The 22516-nt window shown below is 35.7% G+C and overlaps 1 protein-coding gene across 1 annotated transcript in view; it reads left to right on the forward strand.

The window, feature by feature from the left end:
• Aff2 (ALF transcription elongation factor 2) overlaps nt 1-22516 on the forward strand; it is a 506796-nt gene that overhangs the window by 415242 nt on the left and 69038 nt on the right. The window lies entirely within an intron of this gene.

The following is a 22516-nucleotide window of genomic DNA, read 5'->3' on the forward strand; positions in this document are numbered from 1 at the left end:
ACCTATGACAGAGACGTAAATGCCTGAACATGTGCCAAGTGATCTTCAGACACGTGGGAGGCTTGGCACCTTGGCATCAAGGATTCAGTATTCTGTTAATGAAAAGCTCAAAAAATACATTTAACTGAATGGTGTGGGGGGTTGCTAAGAAAGACCAGTTTCTAAGTCATTTTGTAGAGCACACAAATTATAAACAAGCCACACAGTGTTGTTTTAAATATAATACATGTTAGGCATTATGTCTTTTATAGAAGGGAGATTTTTAAATTAAAAGAAATGGCTCTCTTGTCATTTGGGATTGTGGCATCTGATTGCAATGCTATGGTGCATACCATTTTTGTCAGTGATGTGGCCAAGGGAGCACTTGCTCTATTTACTGGTTTATTATAGGTCTGGAAACATCACATGTTTAGAAACTTTGTGTTCATTTATGCCAGCAACCTTCCATTAGAGCTAGTACAAAATACAGAAATGGGAAGTGCGTTCATTTTTATATAGTTCTTGGAGAATGGATCAGCTATTTCAAAAATAAGAAAGTTGTTCCTGTAATGTGAGAGAACAAGCTTTTCCAGAACATACAGGCAGTGTTTAGCACACCATTAAATCTAACCCCTGATACATTTTCCAGAGGTATTCTATACTGTGCTCTCTATTTCCCTGTGCCTAGCCACCAGAATCTCCTCTGTCTATAGCCTTTGCAGGTCCTCTACAGTTGAGAAGTGCACTATCTACTGGTCCTCTGGAAGCCAGTTTAGTAGCTGAGTTCTTCTTCCGGTCAGGTTGTGGTTAGAATCTTCTTGGAACCCTGGCTTCATTTCAATCTGTTTACTCTGATAGCTCTTTCCCTGTCAGCCAATGTCTGGAAAGTTTCACAGATGAGAAGATGGCGCTGATGTGGGCAGTGCCAGGGTTTAATCCTGGGCTGGTCCATTAGTGATTCTTCCCCACAGTCAGACTACATTCCTCCCTCCAGTATAGCTCCATGTAGATGTATGCCTCAGGTCACAAGATGTAGTGCAAGGGCTGTCAGAGTATAAATCTTGCCCTCTATTGCTCCAGGTTTAAGCTCGTCCTATAAGAAATGCATCCACGCTTCATTATTGCATGGAAAGGACAACCCATTGTCTCTTTCTGGGACTGTATTACACTGTAGTGTAATAACCTGGAAGTGGGATCTATTTTCTATCTGATCATGGTAACAATTTGGCCCTATATGTAATTTTTGGGAATTCTTTAAACTCACAGTGCAATTCGATCTAATATCTAGCTCTTTAAAGTGTTTTTAAAGGAAGACAGGCACAGGGAAGGCTCAAAACACTGTTGCTCATTCTACTCTTTTTTTTCCCCAGAGTTTAGGACTTTTAATCTGTTTTAAAGCCACTAAAGCAAAAAAAAATATGATAAACATTCTTTTACAAGTTCTAATGCAAAAAAAAAAAATGGTAGGAAAAATGTTTTTGTACACAGGGTAAAACAATATAAATTCAGTCATACAGATGGGCTAGCTCTGTTACCCATCTTGAAAAAGTTATCTGTTCAGTGACAGAGCCCCCCAAGGACATCCCTAGACAGGACACAGCCATGTGGTCTACTTAGAATCCATATACAGACAAGATTTCAAGAGAGCTACATACACTGTTGGTTTTAACTGGGTTCATATAAACCAACAGAACACCTCTTGAAATGTTATTTTTATTTGGATTCCAATACACCACGTGACCCATAATCTGTCTTGGAATGTGCTTAGAAGGCTCTGAACAGGTAACAGAATAAAAAAACCCCAGAGTCCTTTCTTTAAAATGAAGCCAGAAAGACTGGAATGGACTCTTAACTACATTTAAAAGTCTACTCAGTAAGAAAGCTAAGGTAAAGTGCTAAGTATTTGGAACTGCCTTCTAATTAAGTAACTCAGGGTTAGTATAGGGTACCTTGTTGTACTTGGAATCCTAATATCAAATGCAGTTGATAGCCACTTCAAGAAGAAAATCATCTTCCTAAGCTCAGTTCCAAGGCAGACACTCTACAGCAGTGTTTATTTACACTGTCTGGCCGAACAACAAAAAAACTGTTAAAGTTTGATATACAGTGATCTTCTTGTCATTCCTAATGACTCTCAGTGAATTTTGGTTATATACAGTGCATCGGGATCCCCTAAAAGAGGAAAAAAATAGTAATATATTTTCTGTATTAATGAGCAGATTGGGCCTAATTCAGAAAACAGTCTTTGTGGGAAGCCTGTCTGGAGCTTCAGAAAGTGGTCAGCTCTGCTCTAGTAGGTGGCCGCCACTAGGCCACAGTCGCATGGATGCTGTAACTATATCCTTATCCACTCTCACTTACTCTTATTTATGTCATGTATAAAAGTGTCCTCACAATATCCTTCTTCCTTCTATCTACTTTTTCTCTTAGTACTTGTCTTTGGCTCTCTAGCGAGAAGGAGCATTTGGTTACATTTTTGGAACACGAACTAGAAGGTTTATATGCATACTCACTGGGAAGTTGAAGTCTAATGGCATTAGTTACAATTGATGTCTAAGCCCAGAATTGTGAAGGTGACCATTTGATGAGATTTTTATATAGTACTTTTGTGTATAACTTAGCAAGTATTTAGAAATGTATTATTTTATGACATGTAAAAATTAGCATGGCTTTCCAATGTCAGTATCTACACATGAAATTGTAATTGGAATATAGATGCAGTCTTTCATTTTTATAATATTTACCATGGTTAGTGTGCTGCATTAGTAGATAAAGATTATATTACACAGAGCCACACATGTTACCATGTAACTCTACATAGTAAAAGTTCACTATCTCCTAATGTAATTAGACAGAAAAATATGGAACAACTTTTCATGACACTACAGGTTAAACTCCCAAGCCTTTTACTTTGGGGGATGATAAAACACTGAGTAGATATTTACTGAGCCATTATTTGGTGTTCAGGATTTTCTGGGACTGACATATCATGCAGTTATCATTACAAACCAAGCCACTCACCCTTAATTCACTGTGGTTGAAGATCTAATAAGTAGGTGATCCATGATACGGCGATAATATCTTTGAAAAATGCAATGAATATTTACCTACAACATACTGCTAGTCTTCCGCATTTCAAAGATCATATGGGTTTTCTGAAAGGATATTACTTCTAGATCTAGCTAAGGCTACATAAATGATAGTTAGCATGGTAGTAAATTATTCACTAGATCCACTAACTTTGTTCAATTTCCTCTTTAAAAGTTCAACACTTCCGTATTTCTCAGCCACTCATTCAATTTATTTTCAATACATTCCTGGGTGTAAATTCCTTTCATCACTGTGGAGAGACTATGACACATATTAGTAGTTATTCAATATAAAGGAGGATAGATATATACATGGCTAAGTAATATAAACACATACTCAACCTATATATCCTAATGACCTTACCTTGACCATTAAATATTACTTCTGAGGATAAGACTCAAAGTGTCTATTCCTAAGATCAAAAACCAGGGAAAGAGATGTCTTGTTTATTTCTCTACATAATGGAACCATACTGGCAACATAAGTTTGATGAGTGTAGTAAAACTAGAGCTCTGTAATGCATTAGGGGAAGAGACATTAACTTGTATGTACTACAGTCATCATCCCCAAGATCATCGTTGTAATAACAAGGCCTGTGAGATGTACACATTTCTTGTACCATATGTGATTTATCAATACACTTTTGAAAAATACATATTTGTCATTAAGAAATATGTGATAGTATACTTCTGAAAATGTACATTTCTTTTGGCTAAAATCTATGCACCAATAAAGTTCAATTGACTCTAAGTGAGGTTGACATCTGTTAAGAGAGAAAAAGAGTGTGGAAAGCACAAAATTTTCTCTTGCATTGCGGGATCAGAAAATCAACTGGGATGGAATTACAGTTTTATTTGGAGACTGATCTATCCTATAGATATGATAGTTTCATTATTGAAAATGACAAATGTACAGAAAGATTTTGACCACTGTTCGCATATTACTCATTAATTCATTCAATGGGCATTTCTTTAAGACTTACAGAGTTCCAGGAACTGTGATAGTTGATGAGAGATCTAAAAGTAAATCTGATCGAAATCTGATTCTTCAGGAGGAGAGCATCCAGCAGCGGTGATCAAAATCCTTTCCTAAGGAATAGAAGAGAGAGTAATAGATGTGTCTGGAATGCAGGAAGTGATAAAGCAAGGACGAAGCTCTCAGGAGAGAGTTTAGTTCTCTTAGAGTTAGGGGTAGAAAGGGTGAATTAGAAACATTTGCATCAAGAGTGTAATTACTACTGGTTTAAGATACTGGTTTGAGGTATACCAGGGCTTATCAGGAGTTCTCGCTACCCAGTGGTATGTAAGTAGTGAAGGGACAAGTTGAAAACTCAAGTGGTGAAAGAAATTAGCTTGGTAGAGTCCAATAGCACTGAAGACCTCTTCTAATAAGCATGAACCATCAATTAGTACTTTAGTCATTTAGACACTAATAAACTATAATACACTAGGGTTCAAGTACTGAGGCTGACATTAGCTTATCATATGAAATTGAACTTGTTCTTTCTATGCTGCAAATCTCAGCAAGGTTATGTATATGACCACCAGATGTTAATAAAGACAAAAGCTTAAAAACTTGTTTCTCAATTATCTAAATCATCTTTCTAAATCATCTTTAAACCAATCTGAAGTAGCATGTACATATGCTACAACCATTGTGTGTGTGTGTGTGTGTGTGTATGTATACTATTTTTACAGACACACACACCTCCTCATCCACAATTTATAAATTTTACATTTGAGAATTGCAAAATCAGAGCCCACACAGTTATTTTTTAATGAAGTCTACGTGGTTTGTGTGCACAGACATGACTATATCCCCATCCACCATTTCTACATTCTACATTTGAGAATTAGGACAAGAACCTTATGTGTTTTAAAAGATCTTTTAAATTGAAAATAATTGTGGCTATCAGTATGTTGGGCTAATACTCTGAAATGGCCCCTTAGGTAAGTTTTGGGAGATTTACTTCGAATGCTCTTTATACATGCATATCACAGATATACAGAATGGCACTGGATTCATCACCCTCATTCATAGTGATGAGACAATGGATTCTCAATTGGGTTCTGCCAAACACGGTCTTATGGGTTTGTCTTTAGAACAAGATTACAACACTATGAATGTTTAACACATAGGTAGGACATTACTGTGTTTATTCACATAATATATGATCAGAGAAGTCCTATAGACATTTCAGTTGAGATTTCCTTTATTTTTATTTTTTGAGATTTTCTTTACTAAGACTTTCCAAAATGTGTTTGGACAGAGAATATGTTCACTTTGGAGAATGTATCATGGATGTTTTCCATGGATGTTGAATAGGAAGATTAAGTCCATATGAGATAAGTAGCCACACGAAGGCCTAGTCTCCATAGGTAATCTGAGAAATCCAGTGCCCTAATAATTCATACCCAGTCTTTAAAGAAAGTTCTTGAAGTAAGCATGCAACCTTCAAAGGTCCCATGGAAAGTAGACAAAGAAGACCCCTAATCATGAAGCTATAAAATATTTCCTGTATTTCTTTTACTGTTGCATTCTAAAACATTTCTAATGGTTGCAAACATCCTATGGTGCATCCCCCAGTGAGAATAAGGACTCTGAATGTTATTGGCAAAGACCTGTAATCTCCAATGTGCCACACCAGAGAGGCAGACTGTCTACCTAGCCCATTCATATATTAACATTGAAGTACTCACACCAGTGGGCTCCATAAGTCCTTAGTAAATCTCTAACCATCTGTTTAAAGTCAATTAATAAGAATACAGCACAATTCTCTAAACAGCTACATAAAATAAATGGTCTTCTCTGTGCTATATAGATAGCTACAATTGGATGCAAAGATATCAGAACTTGTCTTCACAGCTTGTAAAAGCTGCTCAAGTTTACAACTCCCTTCCCCCAGAATTTGAGTGAAATTATATGGAAAATCTCAGGGGCAACAACTGAGACCCAAAGAGAGGTGACTGCTAAGAACCCCATGTTTCTAGACAAACTTCACACCTATGGCCACTGGCATACAGGAAGAAAACACACTGATTTTTAAATGCTTATAAATATCTTGAAGATTTAAAATGTCATATTAGCTACCTTTACATAGTTGTTTGGTTTCGTCAAACATAGTATTGAATGTGTCATTAGCTGATTGATGAAATTTAAAGGCTCTTTAACATTTAGACCAACTTCAGTTATATGGACTTTATTGTATCTGTAAAGAAGAATTTCAAAGATTTAAGCACTTCAGTTGTCCCATTACTATCACTCATCTTTGCAAAATCTTTACGAAAAACATTTTCTTTACGTGGCAAATTAATATCCTGGTCAACAGAAGGATGAAATAAAAACAGAAAGCATCCTTTTGGTCTAAATGTTAAAGAGCTCACAACTGTGAAGCAAACATTCATAATCACAGCACCATCTCTCCAGACTCCTTTCAGTGATCTTTGAGAAAATTGTCAAAAATCCAGAGTTGCATAGCTGATCTGTTAGAAACTTAAGCAAGCCACATACTTTTGTTCTTTAATTACGTACCTATCATATGCCTAATTCAATTCCTAGAGGGATGAGTCAGACAAGATCACAGCCCAGGTGATCATCAAAATCTAGTAGGGAAATTCACAAATCATTCCACCGAAATGTAAACAGGTTGGGTCTGTGATTGAAGTTCACTCAGCATCCTGTGGGGGTTGAGATGAAGGACTGAGCTACTGCTTGGAAGCAGCTCTCTGTGTTACAGCAGAAATTCCCTGATAAACTGTGGGAGTACAAGCCATTCAAGAGAGAAGAATAACGCTTTCAAAAGGCACTAAAAGAAGAAATCAGGTGCTAGACTGTAAGCAATGTCTGGTACTCAGAGGCTGCTTATGAGAGAGGCCATTTTTTTTTTTACAGTGGCAGAAAATACCATTTGTGAGTGAGAGGAAAGAAGGAAAGAGTAGTTGCAAGTGTCAAGGTACTGAAACCACAACATGTGTACCCTATGTTTGATGTTTTTGTGGAGAGCAATGAAATTGAATATAACTAAGAAGATTTAGAAAGGGTACATTTACTGTATGAAGTTACAGGTTAGAGTCAAGAGTTATAAAATGCCCCTTTTAAATGGCTTCCAAAGAAATAGACATCAAATCTGATTATATCTGACTAATCCTTCTCTGCAGACTTTCATGTAAATATCAACTCATGTAGAAGTTCTCTAAGCATCCAGCTGATCCCTTGTGGCTTCATGCATTCTTGAGTGTATTCTAACATTTAATTTCTTGACTTCTACTCATTTTCCTTCCGTATTGCTGAAATATGATATTTTAGTCATGACATGTAACTATTATTTTAGGTATGTAAAACAAATGTTCCATAGACATAATTTTTCTTCAGAATATATTTTTATCAGAAAAGAAACATAAGGATAATAGGGCTATTATTATTCCTATGGAAATGATGTATGTCTCTATGATACCTATGCACAAAGGTTCAAAGAGTAAGTGAGTTCAAAGTCAAAAGGCTGGGGTAATAACTTATTATGTAGTTGACTACTTTTTGCAGGTCTGATACCTATAGATATGATTCATTTTAGACAAACTAAAACAGGAACAGATAGTTTCTGCTTTTTTAAAATTCTAGACTAAACTAATAACAGTTCTCTAGAAAACCCACATTTGGGGGAGAAAAGAGAATCATTCTTACACAGGAAAATATTTCCATTTGTAGAAGTTACAACATAGGCAGACTTCATGTCATTACAATCCAATGTTTAGATATAAAATGTGTTTATATGGATGATGATGTAAATCTAAAAAATTTTTTCTGCATATGAGGAAAGAAAAGACAGCTGTGACTAAAAGAAATTGTCAATCTGTGTGTGTGTGTTATTCATGTGCACATGTACATAAGTTCATATGTGTATGAGTGAAAATATGTGTCCAGGTCATATGTTCAAGGGCATGTGGAGGCCAGAAGTTGACATTATGTATCTTCCTCAATCACTCTTTACCTTATACATTGAGGAACTATTTCTCACTTAAGTTCAAAGCTTGCTGATTTGATTTTTCTAGATAATCTGCTTGCCATGGGATCCTATAAATCCTGCCAAGCATTAGAATTAAAGACAATCTCCTATGCCTACCTTGCTGACACACTGGTGCTAGGGATTCTAACTCAGTCCTCACACTTCAGGAGAAAATGATTCATCTCCCCAACTCCCTAGAATCTTTTTCTTGGTTCTCACTCTTACCAAAGTTTTAAGTACGTTTTGCTTCTTCTATGTATCATGTTCTTAGAAGTATATTCCACATACTTTGACTTTATAGTGCATGTGACAATACATGAAAGTACTATGAGGTAAAATTATAGCAGCCATGGAATTCATTCATACGGTTTTCATTTTTGCATTATCACACACTACAGCATGAGTTTCTGGGAATCTGTGACTAACTGTATCTCTATGTAGAAATATGCCTTATGCATCTTTTTTCTACTACCTTGGCATGTGTGTTACTTCCAACATGAATTAGGTTAAAATTGAACTTACTGACACAATGATGCAGAGTTCCAAACATGCAGTTGATTAGCATGTGGTACTTAAGCAATCATGCAAGTGTAGTTAATAAACAAATTAAAATTAGACATGTTAATGGACTTGCTTGAGGTATATGGATATATATGTGTATATGTATATATATACATATATATATATATATACATTTTACACACAATACCCGCATATGTAGTTTTAAAACTTACCTATTTTCAAGAAAACAATTAATGTAATTAGAACAAGCCTGTGGAAGAGAATCTAACCCTCCCTGTAGTGATAATGTTGTGGTACAAATCCTACTAATGGAGCCCCGTGGAAAATACAATCAAACTGTGTGTGATAATTTTCTGATCTTTGATGGTAGGTGGTATATTTTAGAATGTGAGTTGAACATCTGGAAACTAGTGCACGATGATGAATCATAACAATAGATGTTGAAATGCGGGACCAAAGTGAATAATGTTAGTTCAAAATAGGAGATTCTCTTCTGTTATAAAGAGAATACCTACAAGGGAATTTCATACGAGAATTGAACCAGAGCAACGTTTTTTTTTTAAATCTCTTCAACATAAATGGTCTTAGATAACCAGGTGTTCTGAAAATATCACTCCTTCATTGCTGGTGGGAATGCAAACTTGTACAACCACTTTGGAAATCTATGTGGTGCTATCTCAGAAAAACTGGGAATAGGGCTTCCTCAAGACCCAGCTATTCTGCTCCTTGGAATATACCCAGAAAATGCCCTACCACACAACAGGGACATATGCTCAACCATGTTCATAGTGGCCTTACTCATAATAGCCAGAATATGAAAACAGCCCAGTGTCCCTCAGTAGAAGAATGGATAAAGAAACTGTGGTTACATATACACTATGGAATACTACTCAGCTATTAAAAGCAAGAAATTCCTGAAATTTGTGGACAAATGGATTGAACTAGAAGTAATCATAATGAGTGAGTTCACCCAGAAACAGGAAGAGTCAAATGGTATATACTCACTTATAACTAGACACTAGCCCAAGGGGTACGTCCCATGAAAGTCTTCACTTACCAGGAAAGTGGGACAGAGGGAAGGACACTCTTATGGGACTTTAGGTGAGAGAAGCATGAGAGAATGGGGAAATAGAAGGATCCAGAGGGTGCTAGAAACTTACAAGAAGAAGATTATGACAGGCGGATCTGGGCCCAGAGGTCCTGCTCAAACTATGACACCAGTCAAGGACAATATGTGCAGTAAACTTCGAACCCCTACCCAGATCTAGCCAACGGACAGAACAGTCTTCACAGTTGAGTGGAGAGTGGGGACTGACTTTCACACGAACTCTGGTGTCCCATATTTGACCACATCCCCTTGATGGGGAGGCCTGATGGCACTCAGAGGAAGGATAGCAGGCTACCAAGAAGAGACTTGATACCCTATGAGCATATACAGGGGGAGGTAATCCCCCTCAGTCACAGTCATAGGGGAGGGGAGTAAGGGGAAAGCAGGAGGGAGGGAGAAATGGAAGGATATAAGGGATGGGATAACAATTGAGATGTAATATGAATAAATTAATTAAAGAAAAGAAAAGATCACATCTAAAGAAATTTAAATTTTTATTTTGTGTTAAGACTCCAGAGAAAGACAAGTTCATAATGGTAAGAAAGACATGGCAATAGGAACAGAAAGCTATTCCTGTTTCTGAACTGCCTAAAAGAAGCAGAGCAAATCTTTGAAATATGAAAAACATCTTTAAATGCCATATTCTGTATGTCTCTGAGGTTTTATTATTTTTATGATTTTTTATTTTTTATATATACATTTATGTTATTATACATATATACAATAATAAACTACCAACAGTCTTGAAGAACACATGTTTCTTATCTTGATTCTTCTCAAAATCTTAATGTGCTCAATATCTATCATATCTCATATCTATCAACTTAAAACATCTATTTAGACCCAAAAACACCTTTAACACCTAAACAACTAAGCTCAACTGTAAGACTAAACTATCTGGTCTTCAACTCCATCATAGGCTTGAGAAGGAATAAAGCCTAAGTACCTGAGTGAACCGGAAGTGCAGGCTATCAGCAGCTTCCAAAATGAAAATAAGACAGAGACAGTTTACTGCCTGAACAGTCACCCAAAACTCTCTATAACATTGGAGCATCTCCTTCAGCTTTCTGGCCCAGTGTATATGACAGACATTCTGTCTTTGGCAGAAATTAGAACATTTTGCCCAGTGCCTTGTTTGTCACATTTAAAGCCATCTCCATAAGGAAGTTCTCTGATGCTCATAATCCTCTTTGATGTAGGCTGGGTGTTGCCAGGAGTTAACCTGTCTCATTGTCAATGAATCTTTGAAATATAATGACATTTTAAAATGCCATCCATATTCTCTATGTCTCTGAGGTTTTTGAAGATCTTATCTAATTATTTTACTTATCTTTTAAATTCACTGGTATAGAATTTTATACATACATGCAAAATAAGCTTAATTTTAGATACAATGGTATAGAATTCAAATGTAAGATTATTCATTACATACATTATATATATTTATACTCTAATGTCAGGTATTGTACCCATATAATACAATTATAATGCAAGGTTTACTTCCAATACTGTGAAAGTGCTATTGCAGGCTGTTTAGGGTAAATAAGTTGTACAAGCTGTTAGTTGATCAAATCATGGTCATATCAGTGACTAGTCTATTTTTATCACAAGAATATACATCTTAGGTGCAACAGATAGATATGATTATATAGAAAGATGAAGTTTTATTACTTTAAACTTCTAAAACTCCCCAAACAAAACAACCAACTAGGGACATAGTTGTATATATCTGTGGGAGACAATTTTCATTTAAACCACTATACTGTTCTTCCACAACAATTAAAGTTACATGCAAGTAAGTACTTTCAATTACTGGTGTAGGTATTTTAGGTGATTCTTTTGCTCAGTCCCCACTTTGGATGGATGTTATACATGGGCAGTTCCAGTTTTGCTTAACATAATTAGGTATTTCCAATAATGTCAAAGTAAATTCTTATGACATAGATTAAGGAAACAAAAAGAATCTATGAAGATTATAGATGATACATGATATTTCGTATTTTTCAAAGGCTATCTTTATGCTCAGAAATGAACAGGATTAGACATGAAACAACAAGGCCAACATCGACACGATCATGCCTTCTTTCTGGGAGTTTGAGAGATATTTGCTCTTCTCTACTTCCTCCATGTCATAGTTTGCTACCACAGTGAGAAAAGGCACTGGGTAACTCCTTTCTTTGCATGATGGTCCCAGAAGTTGTGTAACTCCAAAGTAATCAGTGCAAATGGAATTGCTATTAATCCAGACTTGACATAAATGTTTCTAGTTACATGGTTTTAAGAAATAACACTTTAGAATTATACACCCAAACAAGACTCCTTCAATTTTTCATGAATATGTAAGCAATGCAAACCTTTGGTCATATTTCAATGCTGGCGTAAAAATGTTTTAACATACAAAGGATATTAAAAGCATGATTATTTTTCAGAAAATAAAGCTCTTACAAGGTAAATTTTGCTTCATATAACAATTTTTAGAGTTAGATTGCCTGATTTCTTTCCTCAGAGATTGTCCTTACACTTGCCACAATGATTTTATTAGAAAATCTCCTGAGGATGAGGAACAAAATTCCAGAGGAATCTTTACACAGGGATGAGCCCATTTCTTGTGTCAGTGGCATACTATCCAGGCTAGCAATGTTTGAGTTGCCAATCTCTCTGTTCATTCAGGCAGCTCATTCATTAGCATTCCTCCAAGCAGGGTGTAAAAACTAGATACATTAAGGAAATTTGCTTTGAATTATTTGGAGGACTTATGGTCTAGTAAGTCAACAGTCGAAATACAGTTCTAAACATGTACATTTAAAACTTTATTATAATAGTAGGACTCACTATAACTTTTACTTCAAATGTTTTTGCATAATGACCTATTTCTCTAAATGACCTCAAATGACAGGAGGAAATTATGGTAATAGTTCAAGACAGGATAGGATGAATGGCCATATCTAGTAATGAAGCCATCACTCTAACATAGGCATGGCTCATCCATCAATCATTGTCTGCCCATTGGGATTTGCTTTATGCTGGTTTTGTTTTTAAGACAAGCCTTTCTATATAGCCCAAACTGAACTCAAAATTGTGATTCTCCACACTCGGTCTATTTATTGCTGGTACCACCAAGCCGAGGTTATATTGGACATTTTATTATAAAAGGAATCCAGAGTCATGATGATGGTACTGTGTATCACATCTCATCAAGATATCCAAATTAAGAAGTTTACTCCACTTCTGAAAATCCAGGTGTACACATAGAATGTGTAAAGGAAATAAATTGAGCTTCTTGGAGGAGAGGTAGGAAGGGAAGGGAGAAAATCCTAAAGATGCTTCACATTAAGGTGTATTCTGATAGTCTTTGGTTGACTTTAGCTCTAGCAGCCAAAGAGTGAGTAGGCAAAAATGATTCACATTACAAGCTTGGAAAAAAAATCATCTGCCAAGGGAGCCAAAAGGCATAGTTTTGTGGATAAGAGAAAAAAACATTGCAAAACTTAGAGTCATAAATTGAATCTAGTCCTTGAGCTTCTCATAGTAAGAGAAGGAAAAAAATCCCCTATTGCATTTCTGTTTAAAGGAATCTCTGTTTAGGACATTCAGAGCATAAGGGATGGTATGACTGATGCCTACTTCCAATTTTGTAGTAGTTCAGCTGTTGATGTAAAAGCCAAAATGCCAGTCTATAGTGATTGCTGTGTGCTCTGATCTTATGAATTTCATGTATAGATTACTAATATTATTTACTTTAACCGAAAGACAGTAAAAAACAATTCCTAGGATCTAGAAGTCACACAAAGGCTTCTTACCTGCTGATTTAAGTGACATATGGTTTAATAATTGAGTTGCAAGCAATCAAGAAGCTATCTCATGCAATATCACTATAGCTCAGTTCCCTGTGGGAATAACAGAGATTATTAGATATATTGAGTTCTTTGTATCATTTGAAGAAAGAAAACACTCATACACTTTGGTGTTAGCTTCCTCTCACTTCATTTCAATTTTCAATAACTAGTGTCACTACATGTAACAATTTCTTCATAATGAAACTTCATGTCAAACTGAATTTGTCTTTCAAGTGAAAGTATAATGTGAAACACTCAGCAATCTGATCCTTGAAATATATTTTATTCCAGAAAAAAATAATACATATATACAGTTCTTTTGAACAATAATATAGTCAAAGAAATAAAGACAAAATTGCTGTACTTGAAAACTTGTGGGTTTGTCTTTGATATTAGACAGGTCCATGGAAAGAAACTCCCTGGTTAATCAATGTAATTTGATTAATGGAGATACCATATATAGAAAGATTCCTTTTCAAGGAATTGAAAGATACTAAATACCCTTAGGATAAAGCAATGTGATACATATTCTAATCCCTTTGATAATCAAGTAGACCATACAAAATTATCGATGTGATGACGAGTTCTCATGATGCTATTTGTAGAAAATATTAGGTGCTCAAAAGTTCTAAGGACTTAGACAAAACATGCTAAGCCTAATTCTTACAAATGTCCAGTTGTGTTCCTTGGTTTTGTAGGTAATTCACCCACAGGAAAATAATTGAAACAGGGGGATTTTCAACATACTGTTGAGATCAGAACTTATTTCTAAGGCTTTTTACTAGTATACATTACAAACATGCAGGTTTGTTGATGCTTCACAATCTTGGGATGAAGGGATCTAGGAACCCTAAATCCTCTTGACTTAAAAATCATCTCACTTATTTATCCTGGTGTAATACTCCAGATCTACCTAGAGAATTAGAAAATAGAATTATATATTTGCACAATGTGCATCCATGTTTATTTTGTAAGATTAAAGTTTTGTTAAGGAAGATGAAGGATTCAGACAATATTAATAATGGTTATCCTTTTAGTCATTGAATTTTATTACTTAATTCAACCTTACAGCCAGTATGATACATGAACAATGTTTTGAAGTATGTTAATACTTAATAAATGTCTTTCAGGAGATAAAATAAATGCATGTTCTCACATGTATGTGTGTGTGTACGTGTATGTGTTGTGTGTACATGTTAGGGTGTGGTTAAATAAGTAGGGGAATTTCTCAATCTGGAAAGTTTTCCCTTATTTTGATTTTTGAACCCTAACATTGCTAATAATGTACACTGTACATCTCTAAGAAGGAAAACACCTTTGAATGTGGTCTTTGGCCACAAGAGCTTTATGTCTATGAAATGGCAGAATCCACTTTGAGATATACAAGAATAAACATAGGTGGGTTGTTTCAGTGATTTCAACTCACCAGTGTGTTACGTTAAAAAAAAAAATCCTTATGTGATTCTATTTGCACTCACCAGAAACAAACATTTCTTTAGCCAGGCTGCTTTTGGCATAGGGAGGCTCTGGGACATATAATAGAATTTTCACTAGCTTACCAAGTGAAGTGCTATACTAGCTTGTGGTCCTTAAAAGAACATCATTAATACATTAAAACATAGGCTCATTATAAACAGGTAAAATGACCTTTAAAATTGAAGCATTATGATTTACTTAATATGAATACATTATTATTAGAGATTTTGTAGTGTCTTTAATATGAATACATTAGTATTGGATATCCTGTAATGTCCATTGTTGTAGACACCTGGTAATGTCTGCCCCTCTCTCAACATTTTATTATTTGCAAACGTACAGAGTTGTAAAACAGCCTACCTCAGATGAAATTTGTATGCCATACAATTTACTGATTTGAAATATTCAATTCAATATCACATAGTATATTTACAAATTATGGCAACCATCACACTTGTTTTTAAAACATCTCCATCACCCCCAGAAAGAACAGTTTAGCCATTAAACAATCTAATAGTCCTACCTAGTATATGCTATTAATATACTTGCTATCTACATGGACTTGCATTTTCTGTATATTTCACAGAATTGGAATCATGTTACATGTAGTGCATGCCTTTCTTTCTCTTGGCAAGTTCTTTTCCATGTTTTAACATGAGTGAAAATTCTAGCCAGTTCGAAAAAGGAATGATCACAGAGCAGGAGGCAGCTTTGATTCACTGTATCTCAGTTGTGTAGCTAAGAAGAATTTGATAACATTTTAAGCATATCGAAAAACATTGACATAAAAGTAAATGGCAACTTGATATATTTTGATGCTTAAAATAACTATACCACACGGCTCATTGTCAAAAGCATCTGATGTATTTTTATCACATCTTAGTAAGGTGGTGTTAAGTGTGAATGGTGTTTTCATTTTTTAAACTATTCCTCCTATTTATAAAATATGAAGGAGGGTTGGCTATCATACCACATATCGAAGGCTTCAAACTCCATGTTCTTACATCTTGGCAGCTTCCTATAATTTTACAAAATATTTTAATATGGCAAAGTCACTTCAATTACATAGTCATTATAAGTTTTGCCAAGGTTGAATATGGATCCTTTTGTGTTCATTAGAGCACAAAATTAGAATTTTCATTGCAGTAACTGTAAACACTGTTGGCTCAAAGGATTCAGGCAATTTCTCATAAAATCTTGCATAACTGATAATGGATATTTTCCCCGTTTTCCAGCATATTTTAATTTTTGGAAGCTGCTTTCTGTTTCCCCTTCATTGGTGTATTTCTTTTGGCCCAGAAGATGAATCAGCGATTCTTTTTCAAATTGATGGCATTGCACATAGTACATGAACTAGCAGGCACAGATAGAACTTTCCCCAGAGCCAGGAGAAAAAGAATAAAGTATTGCCTCATTTTCTCAGTTTTAGCCAGCCCAAAGTTTGGCAGTTAGACCAGAACATGTCTGGAAAAACCATCTGGCACATCTACATCTGTTCTCACATTTGCCAATCAGGATTTATCAAAAATCAATGGCTCAAAAACATGAAGCTCTTGAGAGGTGCTAATTTGTGGCTAAAAAATAATTCAAATTAAGCACCATTTGGTCCTCATGAAGCATGGTTCAGCTTTTGGGACTGCACTGAATCTGTTTCTTCTTGATCTTCTTGATTTTCTTTGAACAGAGTTTATCTTCTATGTTAAAGATAAAATATGGAAATAACCATATGTCTAAGAAACTTATTTTTCTTACTTTTTCATTTGTGGACATTAGAATGATACTTCCAAGAGGTTTTAGATGCCCTCGTGCTGTCCATTTACAGGCACTCACACATCCCTGTTGTCTTCCCAGTTATCAAGATGTCCTAAGCAAAACAAAGGCATTTCATCCTATTTCCCACCTATCATCCCTTTTCTCCAACCTTCTGCCTGACACTCAAAGTCAATCACCAATGAAAATTCCCTCCAATCCATATCCCTCCCTGCCAGCAAAGAGGACATGACATTCATTATTCATTTCAGTGCTCTCTCTTTGCCAACATATATTCTTTTGCTTCCAACTCATAGCAGCTCATTGGCTGCAGGGGCTCAACTGCCATGGGGAGAGGAACATGTTTATTATGAGAAGCACAGATTTCACTGAGAGAATTCTGAAAGTATAGCAAACAATTGGCTGGCATTGTACAGGCGTTAATGTCCTTTGGCCAGTGCTGTGTTCATTGTTGTACAGGTACCACATATAATGTACATAGACATTTCTAAGATAATAAAGTACGTTTATCATTCAGATACCTAAACCTGTGTGGAACTTAGGCCTGAAATACAAATTTATTAAGGTGAATTGAATCTGCACTATCATAATCCATACTAGAGAGATGGAATTATTATATTTTGATACCGTTATATTGTTTCTACCAAACTTTTTAATTTGGATGTAAAGAAGGTTTGATTTTATGTTTCGTAAGTCTGGCACAAGGAGTTTAATTCTTGAAATTAGGAAAAGATGGTTTCTGCTAATAACGTCAGCCCAATTTTTGTCTTTAGATTCAGCTATATAATGTGAGGCCTGAGTGTAAGAATATTATTAAACAGACATAAGATTTTCAGAAATACAAAACCATAGGTATAGCAAATGATAGCTAGCTTACTAGTGTAAGTAAAATCTAAACTTATTATAGACAAAGTAAGAATATGTGCAAAAATCAAAGTGTATATTACCATAGTTAAATGAGGTCTCACAGATTAAAGCACAGAGGATTGAAAAAATACTTTGACTACTAAGAAAACATATGGTTGTTTGCCTTGTAGTATGGATATAACCTTTGATTTGGCAACATTGTTTTCTCTGTGATGGAACCCACAATTTACCAAATACTCCCATGAACAGAAACTCAAGTAACTCTAATCCTGAATAAAACCTTATCTGATTGCATATGTTCATTGACTTGGTGGGTATCTGGCCCCAAGTAGAAGGAACACACTAAATAGGGTACAGAAAAGAGCAGCTGGAGGGCTCTTTCAATTGGTGTATAACTTTTGTGGAAAAAGAATTTGTGAAAATGGAGCTAAAGTATGGACTTTGGAAATTGATAACAGATATATAGGAACAAACTATATTATTGACTAATTAGGGATGCCTAGAAGAAGTCTTGCTTTGAATACCCATATGTTGGGAACATATTTCCCCCAATGTTGGATCTAGTCATTAGGTGATTTGACTATGAAGCCTCTGACATAATCAGAGGGTTAGTCCATTGATAGACTCACAACTTCATAGTGTTATTTAAAGGATGTAGGGCATTGTTGGGCAAAGAAGGTTAGAAGATCCTCATCAGGAACAGGCCTTTGAAGAATATGTTGTTCCTGGCCCTTTCTGTCTGTCTCTCCCACTGCAGGCTGGTGTAGAATGAGTAGCTTTCTTCACACATGCACTTCCCGTGTGCTATTTCAGCATTGCCAAAGACCCTCAGCAGTGGAGCAGCTGACAAACCATGGACTAGATCTTTCCACCTTAAAGTTATTCTTTTCTTGTATTTGTTCATGGCTATAGAAAACTAATAATTGAAACTACCAAATTATGTTTAAAAAATTAGTGAATTCAATCTTGATGTTGGATGGCCTTCAACTCTTCTTAGAATTGCCCATGGAAGAACAACTATGGGAACTTAAACAACAAAAATCTCTCATTACATGTGCTTTGATTTGTGTCTGGGACTTAATTGTGAAATACAGTGATTCAATTTTCTATATAACAAAAGGAAAAATACTATAATAGTAGAATTTGTACAAAATCTACCCCCTTTCCTTCTTTTTCTCCACCCCTCCCACATTTAGTAGACACGCATTTTCTGACATTAAAAGTGAATCTGTTTACTGAGGAGATTAATGCTTTTATATCTTTCCACTAGATGAACAATGCTTTAATTTATAGACTATAAGTTATCCAGCCAATTAGTACTACCAGAAAGAAAAATATTCTGCATGAATTAATATAATAAATGGAAATGTGTATAGTTTCTCATTTGCTAAATGCTATAAGAGATGCCAAAATAATGAAGCCAGTGACCACCTACAGGGGTATTAGAAATGACAGGATATAAAAAGGAAGCTATTCAGATACACATATGCTTCCATTTCCAGATAGATGCCAAACCAAGTATGATCATTTTAAAGTTGCCAAATCAAGGCAGAACCCTGAACAAGTCCAACTTAATTTAGCAATATTGTGTAATGGCTGCTCTCACTGTTTCGTTTAACTTCTAATGTCAATGTTTTTCCTCTATCTAAAAAATATTTTGGAGATTCTTGGTGAGCTGAATATATCTAAACATCATGTACAGTCCTATGTAATAAATCTATGTATAGAACAAGACAACTTCACATACATACACATCTAGCCACCCCAATTAGACAGTGATAAAAACTAGATTTTAAATTAAATTATTTTGAGATTTTTTTTGAAGAACAGCTGTGCCATTTGCCTCCATTCATTTATGAATAAAAATAAGGGATTCATATGACTCTACTTATGTTTGATCTATGAATTTTCATCCACTAAAATATAGCCTACTGTCAGAAAGAGAAGTGTGTGTATGTGTGTGTGTTTTAACACAGGAATTTTTTGTGTGTGTAGCCTTGGCTGTCCTGGACTTGCTTTGTAGACCAGGCTGGCTTCAAACTTAGAGAGATCCACCTGCCTCCCTGATTGCTGAGATTCCGGGTCTGTGCCACTACGGGACTGGAAAAGATTTTTAAATCAGAAAACATAATCCGAACTTTTAAACTAGCTTATCAAGATTCAGTGACTAGCATATGGGGATTAATATTTGTCTTAATGAATATATAGGGGGAGGTAATCCCCCTCAGGAACAGTCATAGGGGAGGGGAATAATGGGAAAATGGGGGGGGGGAGGATTGGGAGGATACAAGGGATGGGATAAAATTGAGATGTAACAAGAATAAATTAATAAAAAAAAAATAAAGAAAGAAAGCAAAAAAAATATTTGTCTTAATGAATGACCATAAGTAATATTTTAAAAACCATCAACTTCTAGGACAGTAACTGTAGGCTTTGACCTTTTCCAAACCTCCTTTATTTGGAGTTCTTATTCCTTATACCTCCCTTCCAACCCACCTACCCTAGATAGGAGAGAAAAGAGATTAATGGGAGCAGGAGAAGTGACTTTTTTGGACTCAGTTCCTGGTAGTGACTCCCCTGACACAGTTGGCAGGATTTCAGCAGACCAGCAATCTCACCAAAGTTGCTGCTGGAACCTGGAGCAGCAGCCGGAGCCTGGAGCAGCAGCCAGGGGCCTTGAAGAGTGCTCTGGAACAGTCTCTCTAGGAGTGTCTCAAAGTAGAATGATGAACAGCCAAACAATATCAAGACCGAAAAAACACCTCCATCCTGTTTAGGGCGTGTGTGTGTGTGTGTGTGTGTGTGTGTGTGTGTGTGTGTGTGTGTGTGTGTGTGTGTGTACACACACATATATATATATATATATATCAATCAGAGTCTGTAGTAAGATGTGTTCCAGCTGAAAAAAAAACAAGCCCCTGACATGAGATGGTTCGTCTTCTAGTGGATGAACACCACCTGATCTTTCACAAGTCTGTTACCCATTCCACATTTGGGATCAAAACAAAGACATGTTTATATCCACTACAGGTCGCCCAAACAGTTACCTACATAGCATAGTACTGGGTTCCGGTCTTGACCTAAGGATTCTAGGACCCTGGTCACGCCTTCAAAGAACCTACATCATAAAAGACATAGAATAAAATTCTGAGAAGTACGAGCTCATGTTTTGCCAGCTCTGATACATTCTCAGTGCTAGTTTGGCCAAGTTGCCACCTCTATTTACTCCGTTTTCTCAGATGTGACATGAAGATTATGTTACAATGCACCTCATAGGATTATGGCAAATATTAAATCTGTTAATTGGTATAATGCCCTTGAAACAGAATAGCTATAAGTGTTTTCTGTGATTTGGATTTCGTTGGTGGATAGTCTACAGTTTGTTAAGTGGCCAGCACTCCAGACAGGATAGACCACTTGGGTTGGAAACCCAGTTAGGTTTTTTTAGCCTTGAATAATACTTTTTCATCTTTAGTTTCCCTATTTAAAAAGAGAGATAATGCTTTGTATAGTTGCTTTGTAGTTTATTAATAAATATTAAATCACTTTTTATATGTATAAATATCCTTGCATGTGGTAAGTTCAGGATAAATATCTATTGAGTCTGCTGGATGAAGGTCTTTAGAATGAATGCCACAGAAATCCAGCTGGCTTTCAGTGGGTATGATATTTCTGATATTTTCTTTCTGATTTTGCATCTCTGCTGCTACCCATGTTCATTACATCAACAGTAAGTCCAGGGGGAGAGTGAAAAGACATCAAGGCTGAACTAGACACTCCATATGCTGTATTATAAAAGAAAATAACAAAGCGTTGGTCGGTGTCTCTGCCAAAAACACCCTTGCCACATCGAAGCCTCACTGTTCTATATTCTTTTTCTCTTCTGATATAAAACAGTGAATAGAAATTCTCATATTCTATCACACTAGTTGCAATGAGCTCCCCATCAATGACAGTGGCCACCCGGTAGTACAGTTTATGAGGGAGAACCTCCCACCCCAATCAGCTTACTTTCCCCCTTCACAGCAGAAAATGATGTTGTCACTCTTATTGAGGATCTATAGGAAATCAATTTCACTGCTCAGCTGAGATAGAAGTAGCCATCGATGATGAGAATGATTTCTAATGAAGACGTATCACATGGAGAACACAGTGGAATTTACAATTCATAATTATAGAGAATGTTCATTAAAGTCCATCTTGCTTGTTGCTCACAGTCTACTCATTCCCACGTCATAGTACTGCCAAATTTCAGTGATCTCTTCATTTTCCGAATGACTGAACATTGTACACCATTTCAATCTATTTTTATTGATTTTTGTTGCTTAAATGGAAGCATATGAATAGATTTAATATGGTGTCCTCTTAGAATAAAAGTGTCAATGTGCCACTCACATGGAAAACAGTTTATGTATTCTTCTCCAATGATCAAATTGAAAAGCTCACAGAGCATTCAGCTGGTGTCTTATGCACAGCCATTCTTCCCCACATATCTTAAGATTCTCTAACCTTGAGAACCTAAGACCTCATTTTCTCTAGTGATTGTTTGAGTATTAATAAATTTGAATAATTTGTTTAATTTTTTGAATAATTTTAGCATTTTATATGCAGGAGAGTGTTTTTGTTATATATAAGGAATTAATATAAATTCTAAGTAGAAATTGGGACCTTGAATATGAACATTTAAAATAATTATTAATGCTGTGAATAGGAAATTCCTCAAAACAAGGAAATATGGTAGAGGCAAGTTTCAAGGCAAGATGTGTTTCTCCTTAGAAATCTTACAGCAGCAAAAAATGGAGAGTCATGATTTCCCTGTTTAAACAAATGAGCCTTCTATAATAGCCCATTATTCCCAGTTATTTC

Source organism: Acomys russatus, chromosome X (assembly GCF_903995435.1).
Source record: "Acomys russatus chromosome X, mAcoRus1.1, whole genome shotgun sequence".
Classification (NCBI taxonomy): Eukaryota; Metazoa; Chordata; class Mammalia; order Rodentia; family Muridae; genus Acomys; species Acomys russatus.